The sequence below is a fragment of the Pithys albifrons genome, chromosome 4 (assembly GCF_047495875.1).
Source record: "Pithys albifrons albifrons isolate INPA30051 chromosome 4, PitAlb_v1, whole genome shotgun sequence".
NCBI lineage: Eukaryota > Metazoa > Chordata > Aves > Passeriformes > Thamnophilidae > Pithys > Pithys albifrons.
In genome coordinates, this window is record NC_092461.1 from 5,100,861 (window position 1) to 5,114,976 (window position 14,116).

At 39.8% G+C, this 14,116-nt stretch overlaps 1 protein-coding gene across 2 annotated transcripts in view; it reads left to right on the top strand.

Annotated features, from left to right (window-relative positions):
• LOC139671057 (uncharacterized) overlaps positions 1 to 14,116 on the top strand; it is a 285,587-nt gene that overhangs the window by 99,526 nt on the left and 171,945 nt on the right. Inside the window, exons 1-2 of one of the 2 annotated variants that reach the window (XM_071553279.1) lie at positions 9,805 to 9,834; positions 10,010 to 10,214. The gene's annotated coding sequence lies outside the window, so the exon portion shown is untranslated. Of the gene's footprint in view, positions 1 to 9,804; positions 9,835 to 10,009; positions 10,215 to 14,116 lie in introns of those variants that run through there. The other variant, XM_071553278.1, reaches the window with a different exon arrangement.

Below are 14,116 nucleotides of genomic sequence, written 5' to 3' on the forward strand. Positions count from 1 at the left end.
CCAAATCCAGATGTTCAGAAACCAATGACAATGGCAGGATTTTTTGGTAGGAAACATTTCCTTGAGAAGGCTTTCGTACAAAGCTGACAGGGAGATTTTTGCAGGATGTATAGATAGGCAGAAAATAATGGAGAAACATATTTTTGGCTTCTCTTTGTATGTTATGGGGATTTAGTAACCTGTGTGCATCTGAAGATGCTTCAGATAGAAGTCAAGGTGGCTGGAAGTTCTGAGATCTGGACAGTTTTGATTCACACACTTAGAAGTATGCAAATACACACACACAAATTATATACATATAAATATATATACACACACACACACGCAACATACACATGAATAAAATCTTGTTTCAGACTCCCTGGAAGAAAAGAATGATTGCTTTAAACTCTCAAGTTATCTGAACTATTTTCTAGGAAATTTGGAGAGTTGGAAATCTGGAGGCCAAACCATTTGATTTACTTGTAATAATTACAGTGCCCTTGAAAGCCTTTTGAGTCATTGTTATGTATTCAGAAAACCTTAACACTCATATCTCTCAAAAATTTTTATGTCTGTGACTAGAAACAGTTATCAAAAATACTCATTTATGTACTGCTGCTGAGGATTGTTCCCCCAAAATGTGAAGTGCTGCTTTCAACCCAGTTTTAAATCAACTGGTTAATGTTTGGTCCATCTGTAGTTGTCTCTTAACTAACTGTCATTAACATTTTAGGGCTTTCTGATATGCTGAATAACTTGGAACAACTAATGATTTTATTACCAATCTTAATATTTAGAGTTCCCTGTGGAGTCATGTATGGTTCTTAATGAAACCATTATTTACAGGAGTAAAATCTCTTGGCAAATTCCTTTTCTTCTAACTGCACTGAAATTAACAAGTTTGCAGTCCATCTTGGGATAAAAAAAAAAGATTCTATGTGATGTAAAACACTTAATTACCTCTAAAGATTCAACAATCAAAAATGCAGTTTACCAACTCCTACTCTAGATCCATTATATGGATAGCCTGCTACTGAAAACAGTTTATATTTTATTTGATTCTATGTTGTCTTAGGATCAGTTCTTGTAATAAGTAGTTATTTGAACATAGAAGTACTTAGGTACTCATGCCAAAACAGGAACTTTGGCCCCTGCATTTATAATAGTAAGTCATGAAGGATGTCCTTGTAATCAACTTTGGAGCATTAGATGGTACTATTAAGGGCTTTGTCTGAAATGGATACATGAATAGATGTTTAGTTATAGGAAGAAAAAAGAATATCTTATTGGGTCTCTGGCTGTGTTTATAGCCTGTGGCAGTCACTGGGTAACAATTTCATTTGGTGCAAATTCAGTTTCAGATTAGGAGTTTTTTGACACCTGTTGTTATGATGTTAATTAAACTTGTATCATATTTCTTATACACCCACTGTTTTAAAACTTATCCTGAAAATATCTGACTTTCAGAGATATCCCCAATTTTCTGAAGCATTCACATATTAAAAAGTGGCAATTTGAGGTCTTGTCTTGACACCTTCAGACCGGAGGAGCATTTGGAGAACTCTCTGTTGCCGTGTAACTCATTGGCACATGATCTGTGAATCTACATGACTAACTTATCTCAGGAGAAGTCAGTGGTGACCACCTGCAGCTCCAACCGAAAGCAATATAAAGTTTCAGGTCCTTCTGCTGTCTCATGATGGGGATGCTTTGCATGCTTTGACTAGATACATATCCGTAATATCTCTCTCCATCATGTAGATGAGCGTGATGATGAGATGAACAGAAACAAAAACTTCTCTGAGGGGCACATGTCCACCAGATATCATGAATGGACTCCTGAGCAGTTCAGTCAATAGCATTGCTCCTGACAATAGTGATAATATTTCCAAAGATGTTAATAAGCATGAGGATGCATGTCCGCCTCCAGGGAATGATCCTTAGAAACCAGCAGGAGGAAAATTGGAAGTGTCAACTAAGAGGTGAAAAAAAATTTAAAAAATCCATTGCTATTAGACCTACAGCATACTAAGACCTGAAAGAAAACTGAGGCTTGTGAACTTTAGCTACTGACTGGAGCTTTCTATCATTTACCTGATAGTCTCTCAATGAAGCCTGTCTTGTTATGAAAATGGGGATCTGGCTGCTCTTTTCTTGTACAATTTATCTTTTTCTTACCTGCTTTAGTCACAATTTGAATATCTTTATAGTCTTTCTCCAAATCTCTTTGATCTTAAACCTGTATGGGCTACCCAACTCCTCCTGCTCATCTCATCTTTGTTTTGAAAAGTATTAAAAACTGAAGTGAACATTCAAGAAAATCAAATTAACCCTTCAACTGGCACTGCTCTTTGGTTTCTCATCATGAAAAATTGTGAATAGTAACTATCATCTCCAAAATTTTTCCTTGATGTGTTTTCCAAACTTAGGGACTCCCTGAATAAGAAGTGATATATGTGTGTTCAAAGACTTTGCTGGGCTTCCCTTCCAGAAAACGTTCTGCCTGTTTTTAAGCCTGTGTAAACTTGTATCAGCCACAGTATCTTGACAGGAATACCAAGTGACATACAGGAAGTACTCCTCTTTACTTCAGACCCAGTACTTGTTAATTGGGTGACCAGTAGTTCTTGCATTACAAGAAACAGTGAGCTATGCTGTTTTCTCCAAACCTCTTGGTGTTTTATAAATCTGCCAGGTGCCCCCTCAGATCTCTTTTGCAGGTGAAGCATTTCACACTATGTAGCTGTTTCTCAGACAGAAACTATTCAATAACTTTGAACTTCTTTCTTCCTTCATACATACTTTTTCTAATTTTGTTGTACCTGTATCTGTGCTTGTGCCTACTGTTCTAGCTGTGCATCAGAGGTAGATTTGACAGTGCATCTTGAGACAATGGCTATTGTCTCTGCAGTAATTGGCAATAAATTATCAGACTGCCTAATCACAACCTCTGCTATGCAGTCTATGGCACAGTGTTTCACCTGGGTTTTGTCTGGACTGGTTTTGTAATTCATTTAAGCAAAGAGTACTTTGCATTATTACTACAGTTGCAATTGTAGTTTGGTGTTTTCTATCATCTTATGCTTTCACCTGGATCTGGTTTTGCTTGACATTGGAATGTCCTGGTGCATTCTGTTACAGGCTTTGAAATCTTAGATCATTAGATCAGACCATAAATTTGGCAGGGTAATTTGGACAAAAAAAAAAAGTCCTAAGCTGTCTTGCGAAAAGACTTTTCTAAAAATGAGATGACAATTTTTTTTTGGTCCTTTTCAGTCTTGCTGTAAGGGACATCAGGATGGTGGATGCATGACACTTCTACTTCCTCCTTTTGAGTGCCTCTTTCAGGCATTTTCAGAACTCTGGGCACAGTCAGCTTTCTGGTTCCTTAATGTTAATAGCCACAGATTTGTCTATACTGTCTTCACAGGTAAAGGCTTCCTTTGGATCTGTTAAAGTCACAGCTTTTACACCTCATGCTGTTGTCTTGCCAATCCCAGCTCTGTCCAGAGCTCATCTTCATGGCCTGCATCTCATTTTAAACACTTGTTAGTTTCCAAGTTATCAAGAAGGAAAAGATCCCTTGTATGTCACATTCCAACCTGGATGACAAATGGGAATAGGATGTGTGATGATTCTCTGTCCTTATAGGCATCAAAGTTTTCTTCAGGGACAGACAGTATTTTGTTACAGCTCTACACCTTCCTGTGCTATAAAGACCAGGTGTGGGGACACCCTTTGCCTTCCATCAGGGAGTAGCACGAATGTGGTGGTGTGTTGCTTGGGGTTGAAAGTACTGAATGCGCTGTGATGGTACCAGCAAATCCTGTACCTCACTTAGAGAAAGGAGGGGTCCTTTGCTTTTAATTTTTTTTTTAAGGAGATCAGGCTTAAAAAAATCATAGAATCATTGAATGGTTAAGGTTTGAAGGGACCTTAAAGATCACCTAGTTTCACCCTCCTGCAATGGGCAGGGACACCTTCCACTAGACCAGGTTCCTGAAAGCCACATCCAGCTTTAGACTTGAACACTTCCAGGAGTGGGACATCCACAGCCTCACTGAGCAACAAGTTCCAGTGCCTCACCACCCTCACAGTAATGAATTTCTTCCTAGCATCTAAATATACTTTTGTGTAGCATGAAAAGTGACTGAGGTTGACAGACACTGTTTTGTTCACTGATGCTGGGCAGTAAAAGATGGGGATGGACGAGCCAGTTCTATGTACAGAGCTCCAAGAGCCTGTGTTAAGGGTCTTTGCTGCACCTCAGGTTTTGTGTTTGTTCTTTCAGCTGCTGTGTGGGGTCTAGAAACTTTTACAAATGCTCTCCTACCCTCCTTCTTTTAGCTGACTTATAAATGTTTTCAGAAATGAATGTCTGTTCCAGAGTGTTGTGCACAAAAGTTCTTGGCATGGACACTAATACATACGGTGTCTCTGAGCAGACTTGTTAGATACATATACAATATCATTTGAATTGATGTAAAGTTAATAGAGTAAGCAACAGAAATGCAGGGTTTCCTTCATGTAGACTGGCTTTTGTGCTATATAGCCCTTCATTGGTTGGTGGTAAGTCACTGAAATGGTAATTCTTAGAATTAGACGCTCAAAACAAAAGGCTCATTTTTAAATAACCAAATCCAGCAATCACAAAGAATGTAGCTTTTGAAAAAAATGTCTTGTTTCCTTGAATCACATTTTCCTGCTAGTACTCAGCTCTTTATTGATGACAGATAGAAAAGGCTGTTGCTTGTGTTAGTTGTAAACTTCCCTTTGTCAGAGCCCTTTCCACCATCTGTCATTGCATAACGGTATGTTCCCAGGTTTGTAGCTCTAATGTGTTTTTGCTGTTTTGTGTACAGTACGTTACAAGTTATAAAAGCTTGAGTAAATAATTCATGTAAAACCCTTTGTAAATATTGTCAAACTGTGGAATAAATGATTTACTAAGAGGTCTCTTGGCTCAGCCTAGCAGCTTTATTACTGTAACTTGTTTTGTAAACAACCTCCTCCCCCCCACCCTGTATTTTTTCCATCAAGGGTCTTTGTGTAAATTCTATTGCCAAGCACTACTTAGATGCATTTCAATCACCATAAATAATGCAATATCAGTGCTTTAACCACCTGGAGACTCAATTCAGAACTCAACCAAAGGTGTAGTTTGTGCAAGACCCTTAAGGGAACATATTTTCAATGCGTGTACAATGGTGTACTTCCCACTGTTTTAATAGTTGATTGCATTTGCTGGAGATGGCTCCATCTCAGCTGGAAGACGGTTTTCTGGTAGTCCTCAGGTTTGCAGAGAGCTGGTACCTGTGCTTCATTGCATGTTTTGGGGATATTCTGCAAATTGTGTTGTGCAAATAGATCAGGACCTAAGGTTATGAGGAGTAGTCCTGAAAAACACTCAAATTTTTTTCTAGGTTTTTAATAAAGTGATGTCTGTATGATCAGAGGAAATGTAATCAGAAACACTTGTTGTAAATGAATAATATGGCTTTGTTTTGATGTATTCATGAGCCCCTTGTTAGCCTTCTGAAAACACAACTGAAAATGAAATTTTTCTTCAATAATAGTGGAATTGGAAAATGTGTTACATCTGAGTCCTTATGGGCAGGCATAATTGTGTGGCTACATATGCTTGTTCTGTGAAATACAGGCACATTTGACAGATATCAAACCGCTGGTGAACAACTACAGTGATCATGAGACTGGAAGTTGTGGATGATCCAAGTCATTGTATTGACTCAGAATCTGAGTTTAGGCTTGAGCCACTAAGTCTCTGAATAGCAATATTGGTTACATGCTGGTTTTCATGCTGACTCCTGGATAGAGTGAGCCAATGTATTTGTCCAACAGGAAGACACAGGAATTGCTGGAGAGAGCACATCAAATTGGGCTTTTATTACTGCAGGAGGATGAACACAGGCTGTCTTGGGCTCCCTGGTTCTGCTGGCTCAAACTGAGGAGAGCATGGCTGTTGGATGAGATGGGCACAGCCAACTCATCTTCTGCTCAAGGGAGACACGATGTGCAGTTGTCCTGCCCAGGTACAGGATACAACTGTTATGGAATAAATTTACAAGTGTAAGGATAGTGGGCAGTGAGAGGATGGGAGAACAGTTTTAGAATGACCCCAGAAACTGGTGGAGTCTCCAGGGAAACAGAGCAGACAGATTTTCATGGCCTTCTTGATGAGCTGCTCCTCTTGGCATGCCAAATCATCTCATCGTCACTCAACCCACCACAACCAGCTCTTAAGTTCCATGAAAATGGACTGTTCACTAAAAATCTCAAGGAGCAACTGTTTGTGCCTCTTGACCAGTTTTCTGTGCAGTAGTGCAATCCAGCATAACCCCCCCCCCCCCCCCCCCCCCAGGAACTGTTCAAACAGATAAGCTCAACAACATATGTATTCAGACACTCCTCTTATGGAAATGTATTCAGAGTCAACTTCTTTGAAGTGACTTTGTGCCAGACTGGTCTGAGCAGCTTTTGATAGGCACTTCCAAAGATTTCTGACTCTGAGAGTGGCTAAAATAATTCATTAGCCTCATAATATTATGCCCGGTATCAGAGCTATCTAGAAATGATGAAATACTGCTTTCTGATTATAGAGATGGTATTTTTTGCCTGTTTTAGGAAAGGAGCTAGCTGTCTTTTGATGACACATCTGGGTTCAGGGTCCAAGAAACAGAGCAACCAAGCTTTCTCTGGCTTAAGAATTAAAAGTGGATGTCATGAAAGAAATCTCTTGGAGAACTTAGCAATGGATTTTGTGCATTTCTGTATGTCTGATTAATAAGGAAACAATTTCCTCCCTTTGATTTTCTTTTTAGCCCTTATACAAAGAGGATGGTAGTATTCTAGTGATGAATGTGAGTGTGTGAGAAAGAAGCTGATAATGGCAACCTTCAATCGTGTTGAGTTGAGGAATGAAGAAATAACGCTGATCCCTCTACAAGTTATTAAGGGTATTTTCCATAAAAGTTAAGTAAATGAAATCTGAAGTTCAATTAAACAACATCTTGTCTGTCTTCTTGTGTGCCCAGGACAATACATTGTTTGCTGTGAATAGACCACCCGAGGGCTGGTCATGTGTTTTGGTAGAAATAATAGTTTTGTCAAACAAAGCAAAAGACATAATTATAGCCTTTTTATATTAAAAAACCTATTTTAATTATTATTGTTCATTTCCAATTAGAAATGCATTAAACAGTTGCCATTAGAAGCTTAAAAGTAAGAAAACAGCAAAAGGACAGAGAATTTGTTTTGCAAAAACTTATCCTGATTATTTCAGTAACACCAACCTCCTTCATCCACATTCCCTGGTTTTTGGGATTTTTTTTGGAAGAGGGGGTGAAGGAGAAGGGGGAGGTTGGTGGCTTTTTTTTTTTCTCCTAGATGAGAAATTCCTAAAAGTCATACAATCATGGATGCAGCCACAAAATAAAATAAAATAAAATAAAAAAACCAACAAAAAAAACAACAGCAAACTTTTTGAGGTGTAAATGGTTGCAGTATGAAATATGTGATGCCTAACCATGTGCACTATTGGTTTTATGGGATCTATTTTCCTTGGATGTATGAAGCTGAGATAGTATAATGCTAAATACCCATGAAATACAATAAATGGATGCAGATTGAAAAGGGAGTATACACTGTTCATAGGGAGTATATGCTGTCTGTAGGGAGTTGATGGGATTCTACTCAGTGTGGAGTGGGAAGAAAAAGGTCTCTGTAGCCTTGATAAGCCTAAATATAAAACCCGCTGACATTTCCTCTTTTATTTATGGTGTACATGCACAGCTATCAGTTGTTTTCATATACAAAATTATTGTAATCAAAGGGTTTGTTTTGGCTTCTGTGTTTAAAACTTTGGTTTAGTTTTCATGTTAGTTACTTAGACCTGGTCCACTTCTGGGGGTGCTTTTCCTGTTAAAATTTTATGTGAACTACAGATTACACCTTACATCTCTGCTCTATAGTGCTCTGTGATACTCTGACCTTCAGCATGACCTGCTCTTACTGTAGAGTTGCTCTTTGTGCTGTCACCTTGAATGCTGCTGCATCCTGTGGTCACCTTCTGCTGTTAAACGTCTCTGGAGAAAGAATGGTTTAAATGATACCTTGGTTTCCTGGCTCTTCCCAGTACTCCTTGGCTGACGGAATTGCCAAAATCACCTTTGCTTCTCTGTTGCATTGCTGGGGTTCACAGTAGGTCCCTGATGGAAAGGGGCTTGCAAGCACCTGTGCAACTCTTGACATGAGCATATACAACCCTTAGACCAGTGACTAGGCATCCTGTGATTTGACTGAGATGCTTTTTATATCTTTATCTCTGTGAAATAGAAATGAATCCTTTATGAACTAGGAGAGATAGCTCTTTTCTGCACTTCAGTTTTGATAGTTTAAAAGTATATCTATTGGCTTCTGTGGCACACCTGTAATTGTTGCTCCCTCGAGGAGGAAAATACAGAAAACTCCATCCCTTTGGATGAAAAGATTATCTCTGTGCTTACCAACTATGAAGACTGAGGCATTTAGATGCAAGTCTTGCTTCTCAGGGGTTATCTATGTGACTAAGTCCTATAATACTGTCATTTGGACTTTCTTGTGTTTCTTCTCAAAATGCTTTGTTTTTATGATATTGCAACATCTAAAGTCTCAGGCAGGGTCCAGCAACCCAGCGTAAGGGCAGTACACAGAAAAACAAGCATTTCCTAATCACAAGCATTTACTGTCCAAGTGTTAGAAAAGAGGTGATAGATAAATAAAGACCAAGAAAAGACAGGGAAACAAGTCTCCACACAGTAGGCATGGACGGTCTGGGACTAGATTTTTTACATACATTACAGCAGTGCAAGTTTTAGTAATATACTGTTGCTGTTATTGTTTTTTTCCCTATTGTATCTAATGTGTGCTGGGCCATTAAAATCTTTGTCTTTAAGATGATGGACTGTCTTCTTTTTTTTTTTCTGACCAGTGGAGAAGGACGTGGAAACTTAGAGAAATACAGGATAAATCTGTGTCTTTGTTTTCTTTTCCAAATATTTATCTGTATCAAATAGGACTCTTAAATTTTGAGTGGATGACTTTATCAGAGAGGAATTGTGAGCTGATTGCAGCAGAGTATGTTGCACAGTTAAGTCCTCCAGGCAAGACCTGCTGCCACAAACACCTTTATCTCTTCCCTTCCACTGAGGAGTAGGGTTGCAGTGACACAGACCTGTGACAGGCACCTTCAGCTGCAAACTTACAAAAGGTTAATGAAATACAAAGACATTCTAGAGCATCTACAGAGTGTGCAGTATCAGCTGGTGCTGGCAGTGGACTGTGGCAGAAAGTTAAAGCTGTTTCCTTGGCATGTCTTCCCCTATTTGAGTACCCAGAGGGAAAGAGTTGGTGGGCACTGGACATACTTCACTGTGCCTGTAAGTTGCTACAGGAAAACATGTTACAGCAGGAGTGTGTTTCAACAGCTAAGTATATACATCATAAAATATAACAAGAACTGTATATAATAGTTTTGTAACCCCAGTGACTCACTGTGTCTTTCTTAAGGAAAGTCACTGGAGCCACTTTCTGTGGCTGCCTAAAAGGCACACCTTTGCAGGACCCACCTGCTGCCCCTCACTTAACACTTGATAAAAATCTCCCCTCTTGCTCCTCTCCCCACTAACCATGAGCTAAGAAACATCCTTCTGTCACTGCTGGTTCTGTGTGCCAGGTGGATGGACATTGCAGGAGGCTTTTATCGTGCTGCTTATCAGCTACTTCTACTTCATGACACAAATACCTTCTTACTGTCAAACCCTCTTGGAGAAATTACCTTTAATTAGTTCATTCTGTGTAGGTTATCCAGATACACTCTTCGATAGCAGTGCTATCACATTCATTTCTCAAGTAGAAGTAATTATTATTGAAGAGAAAAATAATAAAAAAATATTTTAGAGCTCATATTTAGACACAGTTTCCCTTTCTTTTAGGCACGGGATGGAGGCTTAACACTGTTTTTCTTTGCCAGGTTGTTTGTCAGACTGAGTTCTGAAGAGGAGCATCATGTCCCATGGAGGAGCTGGGGAAGTTTCTAATGCTGACGGATTTGCTCTGGCACCTGATGTGCGTGCCAGCAACCCATCTCATCAGGGGGATGTGGACGTCACTGTCACCATAGAGACAGCAAGGAGGATTCGGTTTCAAAAGGTGAAGAGAAGCTGGGAATTAGGAAGGTAAGGCTGGGTCTTTCAGCTCATGAATGATTGTAAAATGATGCTATATTTAAAAGGATGCCACAGCAGAGGAATGCTTATTTATATGCATATGTAGATATGTGCATCTAAGTATTGCTACATATTATGTTTGCATGAACTCTTTTGAATAGACTTGGGTGGGTGCAAAAGAACCCAAGGCCAGTTTTTAAAAGATCCTGCTAGTGTCCTACTTGTGCTTCTCCAATTATTTTTCTGTTTACAGATGGTGTAAAACAATACTTGAGTTCTGTTTATATTTTAGTTTAAGAAGACATAAACTATTTGCTACCTCAAGATTTTCTGTTTTGCACAAAGGCTGAGTGAGCTGTCATGTGATGTAAACTAACATTGTTAACTTCTGAAAACTTTTTGGGATCATTTGTTGTGCTCTAGCAATGACAAGTATGTACAGCAGTGGTGAGTGCTGACAGGCAAGGTAGGGATCAACCATGAGTCATTGCTTAAACACAAGGGGTTTTTAAAACCTGGGTCTGTACTGGTCCAGGACAACCTGCAGGTCTCTCTGCCCACTCATATCAGATAAAATCAGCCTTCCTGAGGGTTTACCCCATCACTTGCAGATGTAGCCTCAGTAATGCATGGACTTGTTTAAAGTCTCAGTTTGCATGCTTATATCCCCAGTGGGGTGCTGACCCCAAAAGGATGTTTCTTGTACCTTGAAAGTAAAACAGCTTCACAGGTATGGCTCTGAGGAGAGTGGTGACAAGGAGGAGTCCATCTAATGGAGCAACAGATGAACTATTGAGTAATGCCATATAAGTATTACTGCAGAAAGAGTGGTAGAAGGCTTACAGGGACAGATAAAAGACCTTGTCTGCAATGCTGTGTGGTGCTGAGTGCCACTGGAGAGGATGGGAATGTCTGTGTGTTTCTGACCTTGGGCCAGGGATGCTTAACAGAGCTCTTGAGCTCTGCTCTGCCCTCCACAACTCCAGCAGGAAATAGCCAGAGCACAGCAGGTTTTTTAACCATGATACACTTGTCTTGACAGCTGGAGGAAATCTGGCATGAGAGCCAAATCTATTGGCTTTGTGTCAACTTTGGGGTATCTTTCCTGTTTTGGGAATTCCCCTCTGGGGAGGTACTGCTGCTGTTTGGAGAAGAGCTCAGATCTCAGCCCCTGGGGCTGTCCACTCTGGGAGATGATTTTGGCAAGGTTAAGTATATTTTGCTATTTTTAAGTGTCTTTGGTTTTATAAATAGCTAGGCAACAAGTAAAATTTTGGTATTCACCCTGTGGCTGAATTTTCCACAGGGATGTTTGCATGTGTGCGTAACACCATTTATATTTATTATTCCTACTGCTGTCGTCACTCACACGTTTTCTGCAAACAGAATAAAAGGCAGTTCCCCTTGCAGTCAGCTTATGGTCCAACTGCTGCACAAAGACAGTGGAAGGGCACAGAGTGCCTGGGGGGCACAAGGAATCCTTGAGATAACATTGCTTGGGCTTCTCTTGTCAGGCCTCTACAAACCATGACAATACATGTAGGCTTCATGCTAATAAGAGGCAGATAGTGTATGTGAAGAACTGAACTGTCTATTTACATGCAGCTGGGGTTTGCATTTTTGGTGGTACCACTGTTGGGGCTTGTAGCTGGTTGGCTGACTTCTGTAACAAACTGCATTTTTAATTGATTTTATCTGGTGACTGTTGCAGGATCTTGTCTACCCAGATTATAGTCATTCATCTTGACTTCTGTTTTAGGAACCCTCTGACCAAATTGATCTTTGGTATCTATATGGAAATCTGTGCTGGTGAACTTTTAGGTTTGACTCACTTTTTGGGATCATCCTATGTCTCAGTTATGGTGTATGCTCATCATTAACCATTTGATCATGCTTTTTAGGGAGAATAGAAACTGTGATTATGTTAGATTCAGAATTACCCAAGTTCAGTTTCCTGTCTCCTGTGGTGGTGGTCTCCAGCTGTTTCAGACAAAAGAAAAACAAATCCTGCATCTGGCAGGAAGGAGATAATATGTTATTCTCTGTAAGTTCTAATAGAAGCTTTGCTTTCTTCAACAACCTATTCTCTGAGAACTTGATTGCCAACTAAGATTATTACAAAGCCAGATGTTAAGAGAGGAGTCAGATACCAACATTATCTAGGGGATCTGGTCTGAAAAATTTTACAGATGCAGAAGACACTTCAGAGTGACAGCAGAAGTAGGAGGACTGGACATAAAGATGGGCTGGATGTTCAGCCTAGAGCCCGGCACTTGGCACATTTGATCAGTTCCTCCTCGACTAGAGGGGCTAATTAGCCACTCTGATTGTTCATCCCCTACAATCTGCTCTTGCCACAACTTGTATATGCTTTATCTGCTGGTGGGAGAATTGGAAACAATACCTATTGTAATAAGCACCACCTTTTTCCCCTTGCTCTTGTTAGTGGTGCAGGTAATATAATTCCTCTGCTATATATAATACCTCTTTTATAATGCTTCTTATTTGACAGCATGTATGAAGTAGTCAAGACCTTCGTCTGGAAATTATTTAGTAGCAACATAATTTCTCTTCCTCCATACATCAGGAATATTAATATGTACCAGGGTTTATGCTATACTCTTATGCCATGGTACAAGAAGTAAAGCAACAGCAGCATCTTATTTGTGGTGTTATTCTACAACATTGTCACTTCTTCATAAGATTTCCTGAGATTTTCCTTGGCTCAGGCTGTTAAGATTGGTTATAGCTGTGTTTTTGTTTTGAGGTTAAGGGAGTACTTGTCTGTCATCATGCCATTGGTTTTGTTGGCATGTAGTTAATTTGCCAATTTGTGTTGAAAAGGTAAGCAAAAGACAATGTGATATTGGTGCTGATTTCAGAATATAGAGATATTTACTCACTGTCAGCATCTAAGGTGATTGTAGGGATTATTGCCCAGAATTAGATATCACTTTCCTTCTACACACTTCCATACACTAGGTTAGATGCTTGGGTTTTTCCAATTGCCTCCGAGTTTAATTCTTCAAGTGTCACTTAAGATATTTACAAGCCTGTTTGTTTACCCCTATGCTCATTCTATAAGAGGATGAAAGTGGCAAAATAACTGTTCTGAGTGCTAGGTCTTATCACGAGGGTATACAATCTCTTTTTACATGAATCAGTGGACTTTGGAGAGTGCTTCCAAGCGTGTTTAAACCCCACTGTGTGTTGGTCTTTCTCTCAGGTTGGGCCCCATCCAGCAAGGATAGATTTGCAGGCAATCCAGCCAGAATTTTTCCATATGATAAAGGGAGAACGATGAGGAACTTCACAGAACTCTAACCTCTGAACAGATGACTCAGTGCCCCTGGTGCTGAGTTAGAGCTATTACTGCACCCACTGCAGAGGCACGCTGTCCACACCCAATTTCATCCTCTGCCCACACACAAATGTGTCATCCATCTGTACATGACTGGAGTGCTCATATCAGACACATTTACCTGCCAAATTGTGGGAATGGTTCTAAGAGGTTATTATCTGCTTCCAACTCTCCAAATATTTCTCTGATCATTCTGCCCCCTCTTTGAATCTGTTATGTCATCTAGGGGGTCTGCTCGTACATGTAGGTCTGTATGGGAGCATTGCATTTGAAGAACCATTTTTGAGTCATGCCAGTCTAAGGAAAACTAGTGCGAAGGACCCAGTGAGCCAGAACAATATATGGAATAGGAATGGATCACCTTTTTTATTTTGGATATAAGTATTTTCCTTTAATGCCAAGTATTCAATTAAAAATTAGTTTTGATTAGTGGAATTGATAAGGGTGTATGCTCTTTTTTCAAGGAATAGTGTGTAAGTACTTGGTTTATGAGAAGCTACCCTCGCTAGAAGGGAAAGAGGAGATGTGATCTCCCATCTGGGAAGAGTTG